This window comes from Acomys russatus, chromosome 13 (assembly GCF_903995435.1).
Source record: "Acomys russatus chromosome 13, mAcoRus1.1, whole genome shotgun sequence".
Classification (NCBI taxonomy): Eukaryota; Metazoa; Chordata; class Mammalia; order Rodentia; family Muridae; genus Acomys; species Acomys russatus.
The window spans coordinates 16,555,431-16,566,876 of record NC_067149.1 but is presented as its reverse complement, the minus strand read 5'-3'; positions in this window follow the sequence as shown (position 1 = coordinate 16,566,876).

Below are 11,446 nucleotides of genomic sequence, written 5' to 3'. Positions count from 1 at the left end.
CTGCTTGGCTTGCTGTGGCTGGGAAGAAGGGCTTGGATTTTTGAGAGCTTCTCTTCTCCCTTGTGCTTTGCAAGGCTCCCCACAGGCATTGCCTCTTGCAAGCAAAAATCTTCCCCGTTGCTTCTCCATGGCCCAGAGAGTACTTGGCACCAACAGGTTCTCAGGCCTGTATTAACCCTAGCACTGCTAACACAGAGGCAGGAGGATTATGGGTCCCAGATGAGCCTGGGCTACATAGCATGGTGATGTCTAAAACAACACAAGGGATCACAAAGTAAATATCTGGGGAGCGAGCCACAGAATCCCTTGGCAATGCACACGGCACCTGGTTCTCTCGGCCCGGCTGATCGCGTAACCCACAGGGAAGAGCCAATGTCCCTTTAGGCCCTAAGAACCAAGAACTAAATGTGTGCTGTTAACAGCTGCTCATGGGCCGACACAGGTTCACAGCTGCAGGAGAATAAAGCATTGCTGCCAATCCAATTTGGGGGTGTATGTTTTTTTTTACATCTTGATTCATGGCAAAAGTCAGGCAATGCCTATTTTTAAAGTCTAGGCTTACTAACTTACATAATTCACTGAGTGTTTTAAGGAATCTTAGCTCATTTCCTTTGAGCCTTACAAAGTCTAGTGAAGATGATCTCCGTGCGGGCATTTGTTCTTCTGTATTGAGACAGCGTTTTCATTATGTTGCACAGACTAGCCTTAGTCTCATGGCCTTGGGATCCTCCCTCTCGGCGCCCTGAGTGGCTGGCATAAATAGCGCTATGTATTCCTACCCTTGCAAAGGACTGCAACAGCAAATGCCCCAAGCCTCACAGGGGTAAAGACCTACTCTCAAATAAAGTCCAGACTCAGACTCTGCTGTCTGCTTCCAAAATCAGTGCTTTTAAATCATTCAGTTGTGTTCTTGCACTGTAAGCAATAGAAACCACTGGGCAGAGCCAGGCCTAGAGGCACAGGCAGAGAATGTCAGCTCCATTGCATGCTGAGCCAGGATCACTCAGACCTGCTCGGGCTACAAAGTTAGTTCCAAGTAAATCTGGGCAATTTAGCCAGACCCTATTACAAGATACAAAGTAAAAAGAGGGCAGGGGGGGGGTGGTTCAGGGTGATGATACTCCCATGCATAGAATCTTAGGTTCAATCCCCAGATCAGCAAAAGAAAAGCAGAAAAGTAAAGAAAAGCCAGGCATGGTGCTTTAATCCCAACACTGGGGATGTAGAGGAAGGGAGATTTCTGTCAGTTTGAGGCCAGCCTGGTCTATAGAAGGAATCCTAGATCAGCCAGGGCCACACAGTAAAACCCTGTCTCAAAACAAACAAACAAACAATCCCAAAAAGAAAAAACAAATTAATTGTGTATTTAAAGTAAGGAGACTTGGGCTGGGGAGATGGCTCAATGGTTAAGAGCATTGTTTGCTTTTCCAAAGGACCTGGGTTCAATTCCCAGCACCCACATGGCAGCTCACACCTGTCTGTAACTCCAGTTCCAAGGGATCTGACACCTTCACACTAATACACATAAAATAAAAGTAAATTAAAAAAAAATAATAAAGTAAGCTGGGCACGGTGGCACATGCCTGTAATCCCAGTACTCTGGGAGGCTGAGACAGGTGAAGTTCATGGCCAGCCTGGTCTACAGGCTGGTCCAGGACAGCCAAGGCTACACAGAGAAACCCTGTCTCAAAAAAAGAGTAAATAAATAAATAAATAAACTAAGTAAGTAAGTAAGTAAGTAAGTAAGTGGACTTAACAGAAGGCTCATGTGTGACCCTAGAACTGACCCCAGAATGCGGTTCTAAGCTGGACATAGGAAGCCCAGGAGGGCAAAAGGGCCTCCAGCCTGAGTCAGCTGCTTGGTTCTTGTCTTTAAATTCAAATCAAGCACTACCTCTCCTGTAAAGCTTTTATGGTCATCTTTGCTATCCACCTCAGGCTGGATTGACACTCATTGTGCAGCCCAGGCTAGCCTAAACTTGTAGTAACCTTTCTGCACTGGCCTCTTGAGTGCTGAGATTACAAGCGGGCATCTCTGATGTCTCACAGTCGGATTTTTCCTAAAGCCATGCAGGCTTTGTGTTTGCTCCCTTTTAAAACCATTTTAACTTATTGGGGTTACTTCTGCTTCTTTCTCCCTTCTCCACCCCAACACCAGGTAGGAGAAAAAGAAGGTCAGTGGGTAGAAGATGATTTCAGATCTGCTATGGCTGGAGTTATGCAAAGTTGTGAGTTGTGCAGTATAGGTACCTGGAACTGAACTCAGGTCTTCTGTAAGAGCAGAAATACCTCATCCTCTGAACTCTCTCTCCAGCTCCATATTTATTTGGTGTGTGTGTGTGTATGTACACAGAGGACAACTTGTCAGTCCTCCCTTTCCTCCACCTTGAATCCAGGAATGGAATTCAGGCCATCTTGGCCACTAGTGCCTTTGCCCACCCCCCATCCACCCCCACCCCTGAGCTATTTTATTAGCCTCCTGTTTTATTTTTAAATTGCAATGTCCATTTTGGGGTGGGAGGGAGAAAAATTCTCATGTAGCCCGACTGAGCCCAAACTCATACCTAACTAAGGGTGACTTGAACTCCTGATCCCTCCGAACTCTACTTGCCAAGTGCTGAGAGGATGGTTTTTGCTCTACCACAGCCCGTTACTAATGAGTTTCTAATAGCATCATCACACAGCTGCTCCTCAGCCCAGTGAAAGTCCCAGCACAGATGTCAAGGTTTGTATCAGGTGAGGCCTGGCAAACCATCCTGTTTCCTCTTCAACTAGTGATTTCAAAGTATGTCTTTTTAATCTCTCTCTCTCTCTCTCTCTCTCTCTCTCTCTCTCTCTCTCTCTCTCTCTCTCTCTCTCTGTCTCTGTGTCTCTCTGTGTGTGTGTAAGTGTGGGAAACAAAACAAAACAAAACAAAATAGAAGCTGAGCTTATAAAATAGATCATTCCCCCAAAATATTCTATTCTATTAGAGTTGGGCAGGAGGCAGAGGTAGGAAGATCAGGGGTGCAAGGTCTTTTTCTGCTAACTAATGAGTCTGAAGTCAGCCTGGTCTCCATGGGCTCTGACTCAAAAGCTAACAAAAGAAAACACAACCCCCACAAACACACTGCTGTGGGTTATCATGCAGAGATGGCTGCTCAGACATAGGTTTAAGCCAAAAGAAAGTTTTTATTAGCTGTTTGGGATCCCAGTGAGTCCTGAGCCTTTCTCAGGGTGAGCTTTTAAGTACAAAAACCGTGCTCTGGGTTGACATAGTTCAGTTAACAAGAACAGTTAGCCATAAGTGGAACTTCAGATGAAAAAAAAAAAAAAAAAAAAAAAGCAAGCTTACTATATTTAGAGACGTTCCTAGAACTGTGGACTTTGATGGGTTAGGTTTTTGTTTCAGGTTTGGCAGGTGGTGCGGATTTACAGCCTGAATGGTCCTTCCCTCATGGAGTCAGTAGGTCTGAGGGCCTACTCAGGCCTAGGAGTCTCTTATGAAACAACTTTTCCTGTGTGAAAATAGCTATAGAAAAGGAATTGTGGGCCAGGTGGTGGTGGCACATGCCTTTAATCCCAGCACTCAGGAGGCAGAGGCAGGCAGATCTTTGTGAGTTCAAGGCCAGCCTGATCTATAAAGGGAGCTCTAGGACAGCCAAGGCTATGTAGAGAAACCCTGTCTCAAAGAACAGCAACAAAAGAAGAAATGAAGGAGGAGGACAAGGAGGACGAGGAGGAGGAAAAAAAAGAAAAAGGAATTGTGGCCAGGCCTTGTGGATATAGGCTTGTAATCTCAGGCACTTGGGTGGCAGGAAGATTTCAAGTTCAAGGCCAGCCCCAGTTACAGAGGTCAAGATCAGCCTTGTCCTTAGTGATAGAACGTTTGCCTAAGGGGTGTGAGGCCTCCATCTGTGGTTCTTATCCTTCCTAATGCTGGGAACCTTTAATACAGTTCCTCATTTTGTGGCGATCCCTAATCATAAAAAAATGTTTGTTTTTTTTTTTGTTGCTACTTCCTAACTGAAATTTGCTGTTAAGAATTATAATGTAAACATCTGTGTTTTCCGATGGTCTTAGGGGACCCCTGTGAAAGGGTCATTTGATGCCCAAAGGGATAGTTATCCACAGGTTGAAAAATGTTGCCCTAGATTTAATTCTCAGTATTAAAAGAAGAAAATCACACAAGAGGCCTACAGAGATTTGCCTTCATCTGTTTTCATATAGGAATACTTACTTAACTCAGCCCTTTGGAAATACCCAAAGCCTTTTCTTTGGCATTATTTATATAGCACAAATATAAATTCTCAGGCTCCTAGATATCCCAGACCAACACCTGTCTTTATGTCCTTGCTTTGGCATAAGCAGAAATTATAAGAACCCCCCCTCCCCTTCTCCTATAAGAATTTTCACACATCAAACTTTCTGTGTGTTATTTGGAGAATTGTCATATTCATGTAAACAAACTCATGTTATGAAATCAACTCCTGTTACGTTAAATTAAGTGTGCCAGAGGAAAAAAGACAAAGATCATGTGTTCTCATCCAGAAGTTGTTGTAGCAATTTATTTATTTATTTATTTATTTATTTTTGTTTTTTGAGACAGGATTTCTCTGTGTAGCCTTGGCTGTCCTGGACCCACTTTGTAGACCAGGCTGGCCTTGAACTCACAGCGATTCACCTGCCTCCGCCTTCCAAGAGCTGGGATTAAAGGCGTGTGCAACCACCGCCCAGCTTGCAAATGGATTATTAACATTTACTATTAACATATATCAGTATTATGGCAGTTACTATTTAACCTGCCACCATATCAATAAAAGACACAGGCACCTATTAGATCTTTTTCCCCCAAGACAGGTTTTTTCCTGGGTAGCCTTGACTATTCTGGACTCACTTTGTAGACCAGATTGGCCTCGAACTCACAGCGATCCACCTGCCTCTGCCTCCTGAGTGCTGGGATTAAAGGTGTGCATCTCCATGCCTGGCCTAGATTTTTAATGTGCCTTAAACTCTGGAGCTGGGCAGGAATGACCCCCCACTAAGCTATCTTTACCTTCCAGCCCCACATCCCATGCCAACTGCTCTGCTAATCCCTAGCTGGGCTACGTCTCGTCCAATATTCTATAAATACTTGCACATGTATATCATGGAGGCTGCATTCCTCCCTCACCGATCCTCAGAGCAGGCTCTTCTCAGCCTTGTGTTACTTGTTCATGCTAACCCATGGCTGCCCCGCTTCTTCTTCTCTCTCACCCCTGCCTCTCTCCTTCCCATCCTCCAATCCCGAGAACCTTAGCTCCAACTACCTTACGTCTGACCTGCCCAGGTATGTGGGCAACTTCAGCCAAGCAGGCATAATTTGGGAGGTAATGGTCACAGATGTCATTTTGGGTACCTGAGAATCTGCTTGTAGAATAGTAAGAATGGGGGTGGGGTGGGGGAGGAGCAATTAACATCTGAATACGAAGCCCCAGACCACGCAGTAACAAGAAGCTTTAGAAGTTGACCGCTTGATGCCGGCCAGGTGGTGCACATCTTTAATTCCAGCACTTGGGAGGCAGAGGCAGGTGGATCTCTGTGAGTGTGAGTACAAGGCCAGCCTGGTCTACATAGATAGTTCCCGGGCAGCCAATGCTGCTCAATGAGAGAGATGGTGTTGTCTCAAAAATTAAATAAAAATGTTGACCTCAATGAAGAGAGTATAAACATGAACAGCAGAGTCACAGGAAGGGAAGGGAAGGGCAGGGCAGGGCAGGGCAGGGCAGGGCAGGGCAGGGGAGGGGAGGGGAGGGGAGGGAAGGGAAGGGAAGGGAAGGGAAGGGAAGCTTTAGAAGTTGACCGCTTGATGCCGGCCAGGTGGTGCACATCTTTAATTCCAGCACTTGGGAGGCAGAGGCAGGTGGATCTCTGTGAGTGTGAGTACAAGGCCTGCCCTCCCCAGGGCAGGACAGGGGAGGGGAGGGGAGGGAAGGGAAGGGCAGGGCAGCGGAGGGAAGGGGAGGGGAGGGGAGGGAAGGGAAGGGAAAGGCAGGACAGGGCAGGACAGGGGAGGGGAGGGGAGGGAAGGGAAGGGAAGGGAAGGGCAGGGCAGCGGAGGGGAGGGGAGGGGAGGGAAGGAAGGAAGGGAAGGCGGACAGGGCAGGACAGGGGAGGGGAGGGGGGGGAGGGAAGGGAAGGGAAAGGCAGGACAGGGCAGGACAGGGGAGGGGAGGGGAGGGAAGGGGGAACGCAAAGGAGTAGGAAGAGGTACAGTGGGGAGGGAAGGAGCAGGCCCAGTGCTCCCAGCAGGGCAGGGTGACTACAGGACAAGACCACCTGTTGTTCATTTTGTGAAAAACTAGGCAAAGTGAGCTTGAAACCTCCAAATAGAAGGAATGATAAGGAACTGAAAATGCTAGTTACTCTGATTTTATCATTACATGCTATACGTATAAACGTGTGTGTGTGTGTGTGTGTGTGTGTGTGTGTGTGTGTGTAAATATTGCACTAAGTCATTGCATGTCAGCAAAGAAAAACAAGGTTGCTGAGATGGCTCAGACTCATAGGGTAGAAAGCACAGACTGAGTCCTGCAAGCTGTCCTCTGACCTCCAAACCTGTGCTTTCGTGCCCTCCTCAAGAAATAAGTAAATAAAGTAATACAAATTTTATTTTTGGTTTTTTGTTTGTTTTTTGTTTTTTCCGAGACAGGGTCTCTCTGTGTAGCCTTGGATGTCCTGGACTTGCTTTGTAGACCAGGCTGGCCTCTAACTCGCGGCAATCCACCTGCCTCTGTCTCAGGAGTGCTGGGATTACCCAGCTCAGTAATACACATTTTAAAATGAGGTGCCGGACAAATAGCTCAGTGGTGAAGAGCACTTGTTGCTATCACTGAGGACCTGGCTTCAGTTCCCAGCATCCACATGGTGGTTCACAACCATCTGTAATTCTGGTTCCATGGGATATCCAAGTCCCTCTTCTGGACTCAGTGCACATCAGGCATGCACGTGGTACCCATATATACATTCAGACAACACACTCCTTCACATAAAAATGATATATTTCGGGCTGGAGAGATGGCTCAGCGGTTAAGAGCACTGTCTGCTCTTCCAGAGGTCCTAAGTTCAATTCCCAGCAACCACATGGTGGCTCACAACCATCAATAGTGAGATCTAGTGCCCTCTTCTGGTACACAGACATACATGCAGACAAAAACACTGTATATAGTAAATAAATAAATCTTTAAAAAAAAAATCTTTTAAAAAAATGATATATTTCTAAATTTCATTTTTGTTTAAAATGAAGAGCAGGGAAGGCGGGTGAGATGATGGGCCAACTCTTTGAAGCACTGGGGGCAGCCCTGACAACCTGAGTTCAATTCTGAACCCCACATGGTGGAAGAAGAGAACCAACTCCACAAGTTGCCCTGACTTCACACACTCTCACTGTGGCATGTATATGCCCACACACAGAAACACAAAATAAATAAACGTCATACAAATTTAAGAAAGCATTTAGAAGAAAAAGGTCAAGGCAATTGATACATGAATGTCGTTTTACAAGACTTTGAAACAAGATTTTCATGTAGCCTAAGCTGGCCTGGAACTTGTGATCCTCCTGCCTCAGCCTCCTGAGTGCTAAGATCACAGGTGTACACCTGTAGCGAGTGTCTCAGAGATGACTGGCTGACGTGTCAGCCACTGGGCTATGCAGTTTCTGATCGTAAGCTCCATGCACTAGCCACTCCGGCTCCATAAGCGCAGATCAAGGTGGGATAGGTGGTCACTGCACTGTTGTGGCACTCAAGAAGACAGAATTGGCTGACCCTGCTGGGACAGTCCACAGCTTTACGGACAGTTCTGCTGAGTCAGGGCTCCTGTTTCTGCCAAGGAGGAAGCAGAGGCTGGGAGCAGAGGACTAAGAAGCTGCCTGGCATCTAAACGCATGCTGGCTTTGGCTCCTCCAAAGCCCGTTCTCTTCCAAAGTCACTTTGTGCACACTGGCCACTGCACTGGGGTAACCGGCATTCTGTGCGACTGCTGAGGGATGCGTCAGGATTCTAAATTCTAGCTGCAGAGCTGGGGAAATGGGAAGACCGTGATGTCAGCAGCTTCCTAGGGCTGGGCGAAATGCTGGAAAGCATAGGCTAGGTTTGCCTTGAAATGGATGCATCTTAGTGCTTCAAAATATTGGGCAAAAGATCTTCAGAAACAAATCTATGGGCTTTTGACATCTGCTTTCAAGCAGGCAGAAGCTTTGATATCACCAATTAAGGTACACTGCAGTGTGACAGGGAGGCAGAAAGATCTCGCCCTACCCAGGACTGTGTGGACCTCTTAAATCCCTTCCCACCCCTCAGTCTCTGAGTAAAATGGTTTGAGCCCTTCTCTGCCCAGAATAAAACAATCTTGCAGGCACAGAGCAATGCAGAATAAATGACAAGCTCAAAGTGGGGTAGCCTGCAAATGAACCCCTCACTTTTTTTATCAATTGTGCACACCCAAGTTTTAGCCACTCTCCATTCATTTGTAAGCTTAAGCTTTATAACGCTTTGGAAAATAGCAATCATTAAAACGGCAGTGCATCTGATCTTGGGTAACTGACGGTCGATCTTCGTTGTAACTAGACTGGGTTCAGAATTGCCCAGAGATACTCCTCCAAGGGCATTTGTTTCTGGAGAGGGTTCACTGATGTGGAAGACCTACCGTGAATTAGGAGAGGCACCATCCCATGGGCTGGGCTCCTGGACCGAATGAAAAGGAAGGAGCGAGCTGAGCATCAACATTCATTTCCACCTGCCTAGGGGTCATAGATGCGACGTGACCGTGGGCCTCATGTTGCCGTGCTTTCCCTGACCTGATGGACTGGACCCTCACACCGTGAGCCGAAGGAACCTCTTCCTAAGCTGCTTTTTTTCTTGGCAACAGAAAAGTAACCGATACCCTGAAAAAGGACGGGAAATTAGAATGTAAAAAAAACGCCTGGAGCTTGGCATAATGGGTGTGGTGGGTGCAGTGGGTGTAGTGGGTGTAGTGGCACATACCTTTAATGCCATCTTTGAGAGGCAGATGCAGGAGGATCGCTGTGAGTTCTAAGATAGCTTGGTATACATAGCTAGTTCCAGACCAGCCAGGGCTAGATAGAGACAACCTATCTGAAAAACAAAATCAAGCCAGGTGTGGTTGTGCACGTCTTTAATCCCGGAACACAGGGAGGCTGAGGCAGGTAGATGGCTGTGGGTTCGAGGCCAGCCTGGTCTACAAAGTGAGTCCAGGACAGCTGGGGCTCTGTTACACAGAGAAACCTTGTCTCAAAAAGCCATCAAAACAAAACCCAAAACAAAAAAGCAAAACAAAACAAAAAAACCCAAACAAACCAAAAACCAAAACCAAAACCAAAAACTACCCCCAAAACAAACAAACAAACAAAAATCCCCAAACAAAAACATCCAAAAAACCTGGAGATGTAGGGACTGGAGGATCAGAAGTTCGAGGCCATCTTGGCTCTGTAGCAAGTTTGAGCCCAGTCTGGGCTACAGGGAAGCTTGTCTCAAAACAAAACCAGGCTGGGTGTGGTGGCACATGCCTTTAATCCCAGCGATTGAGAGGCAAGGGTAGGCTCTAAATCAGTCTGGTCTACATAGTGAGTTCCAGGCTAGCCAGGACTACATAGTGAGATCCTGAGTCAAAAAACAAACAAACAAACAAAAACAAAAAACCCAGCAACATAAATAGTCTGGGCCTGGTACTGGATGACCTGGTAATCCCAGCACTGGGGGAGGCAGAGGCAGGTGGATCTCTGTGAGTTCAAGGCCAGCCTGGTCTACAAATGGAGTCCAGGACAGCCAAGGCTACACAGAGAAACCCTGTCTTGGGGGAGGATGTAGGGAAAGAAAGAAAGAAAGAAAGAAAGAAAGAAAGAAAGAAAGAAAGAAAGAAAAAAAGAAAACAAAAGAAAAAAAAACAAAAAAGAAAGAAAGAAAGAAAGAAAGAAAGAAAGAAAGAAAGAAAGAAAGAAAGAAAGAAAGAAAAACCGAAAACAACATAAATAAAAAACAAAAAACAAGAAAACTGGTTTTGGTGGTACAGGCTGGAAGGTTATACTGAAGAGATGGAGGGTCATGAGCTGAAGGCCTGCCTGGGCTACCTACACCTTTGCCTGCATTGATGAGGGAAGAGGCAGATCACGGTGCGGTTTGAGGTCAGAGTGGTCTACATAGTGACTCCAGACCAGGCAAACAAACCAACAAATAGTTAGACTTAAACCACCTAGAATCAGCATTGGTAACAGATAACACAAAGGCCATGATTCCTTCATGTCAGACATTGCTATGGAAGCTCTATAGTCATCCTTTTAATGCTTAGCCGTCTGTCCTATCATTGATTCCTTTCTAGGTTTAGTTTTTTTTCTTTTTAATTAAAAAATTTTAAAATAATTTATCCACATTACATCCTAGTTGTTACCCCCTCGCTCGTATCCTCTTGTTCCCACCCTCCCTCCCTTTTCCCCCCCTCTTCCTGTCCCCCTAGTCCTCCAATGGGGGTGGGGGACCCTCTTCTCCCACCATCTTACCATAGTCTATCAGGTCTCATTAGGATAGCCTGCACCCTCTTCCTCTGTGGCCCCTCAAGGTCATCCTGCCAAGGAGAAGTAATCAAATCTCAGGCAGCAGAGTCCATGGCAGAGGTGATCCCTGCTCCCCTTACTGGGAGATCCACATGGAGAATGTGCTGTCCATTGCTACATCTGAACGGGAGGGGGGTGTCTAGGTCCTCTGCATGCATTGTCTTTGATGCATCAGTCTGCACAGCCCCCCCACCCCCCGTCCAAATGTGTTGGCTTTGATGGTCTCCTTGTGGAGCTGCTGTCCCCTCTGAGTCCGTCCATCCCCCCAATTCTTTCATTAGATTCTTAGCGCTCTGCTCAGAGTTTGGCTGTGAGCTTTAGCATCTGTTTTGATCCCCTGCTGGGTGGAGTCTCTCAGAGGACATCTATGTTGGGCTAATATCCACTTATAAGTGAGTATATACCATGCATGTCTTTCTGGGTCTGGGTTACCTCACTCAGGATGATCTTTTCTAGTTCTATTTGCCTGCAAATTTAACGATTTCCTTGTTTTTTGATAGCTGAGTGAGATTCCATTGTGTAAATGCACCACAGTTTATCCATTCTTCGGTTGAGGGACATCTAGACTGTTTCCAGATTCTGGCTTTTATGAAGAAAGCTGCTATGAATATAGCTGAGCTAATGTCCTTGTTTGTTGTATGATGGAGCATCTTACGAGTATCTGCCCACGAGTGGTGTAGCTGGGTTTTGAGGTAAAGCTATTCCCAGTTTTCTGAGAAAGCACCAGATTGATTTCCAAAGTAATTTTATAAGTTTGCACTCCCACAAGCAACGAAGGAGTGTTCCCCTTTCTCCACATCCTCACCAGCATGTGCTGTCACTTGAGTTTTTTATCTTAGCCATTCTGATGGGTAGATTTTT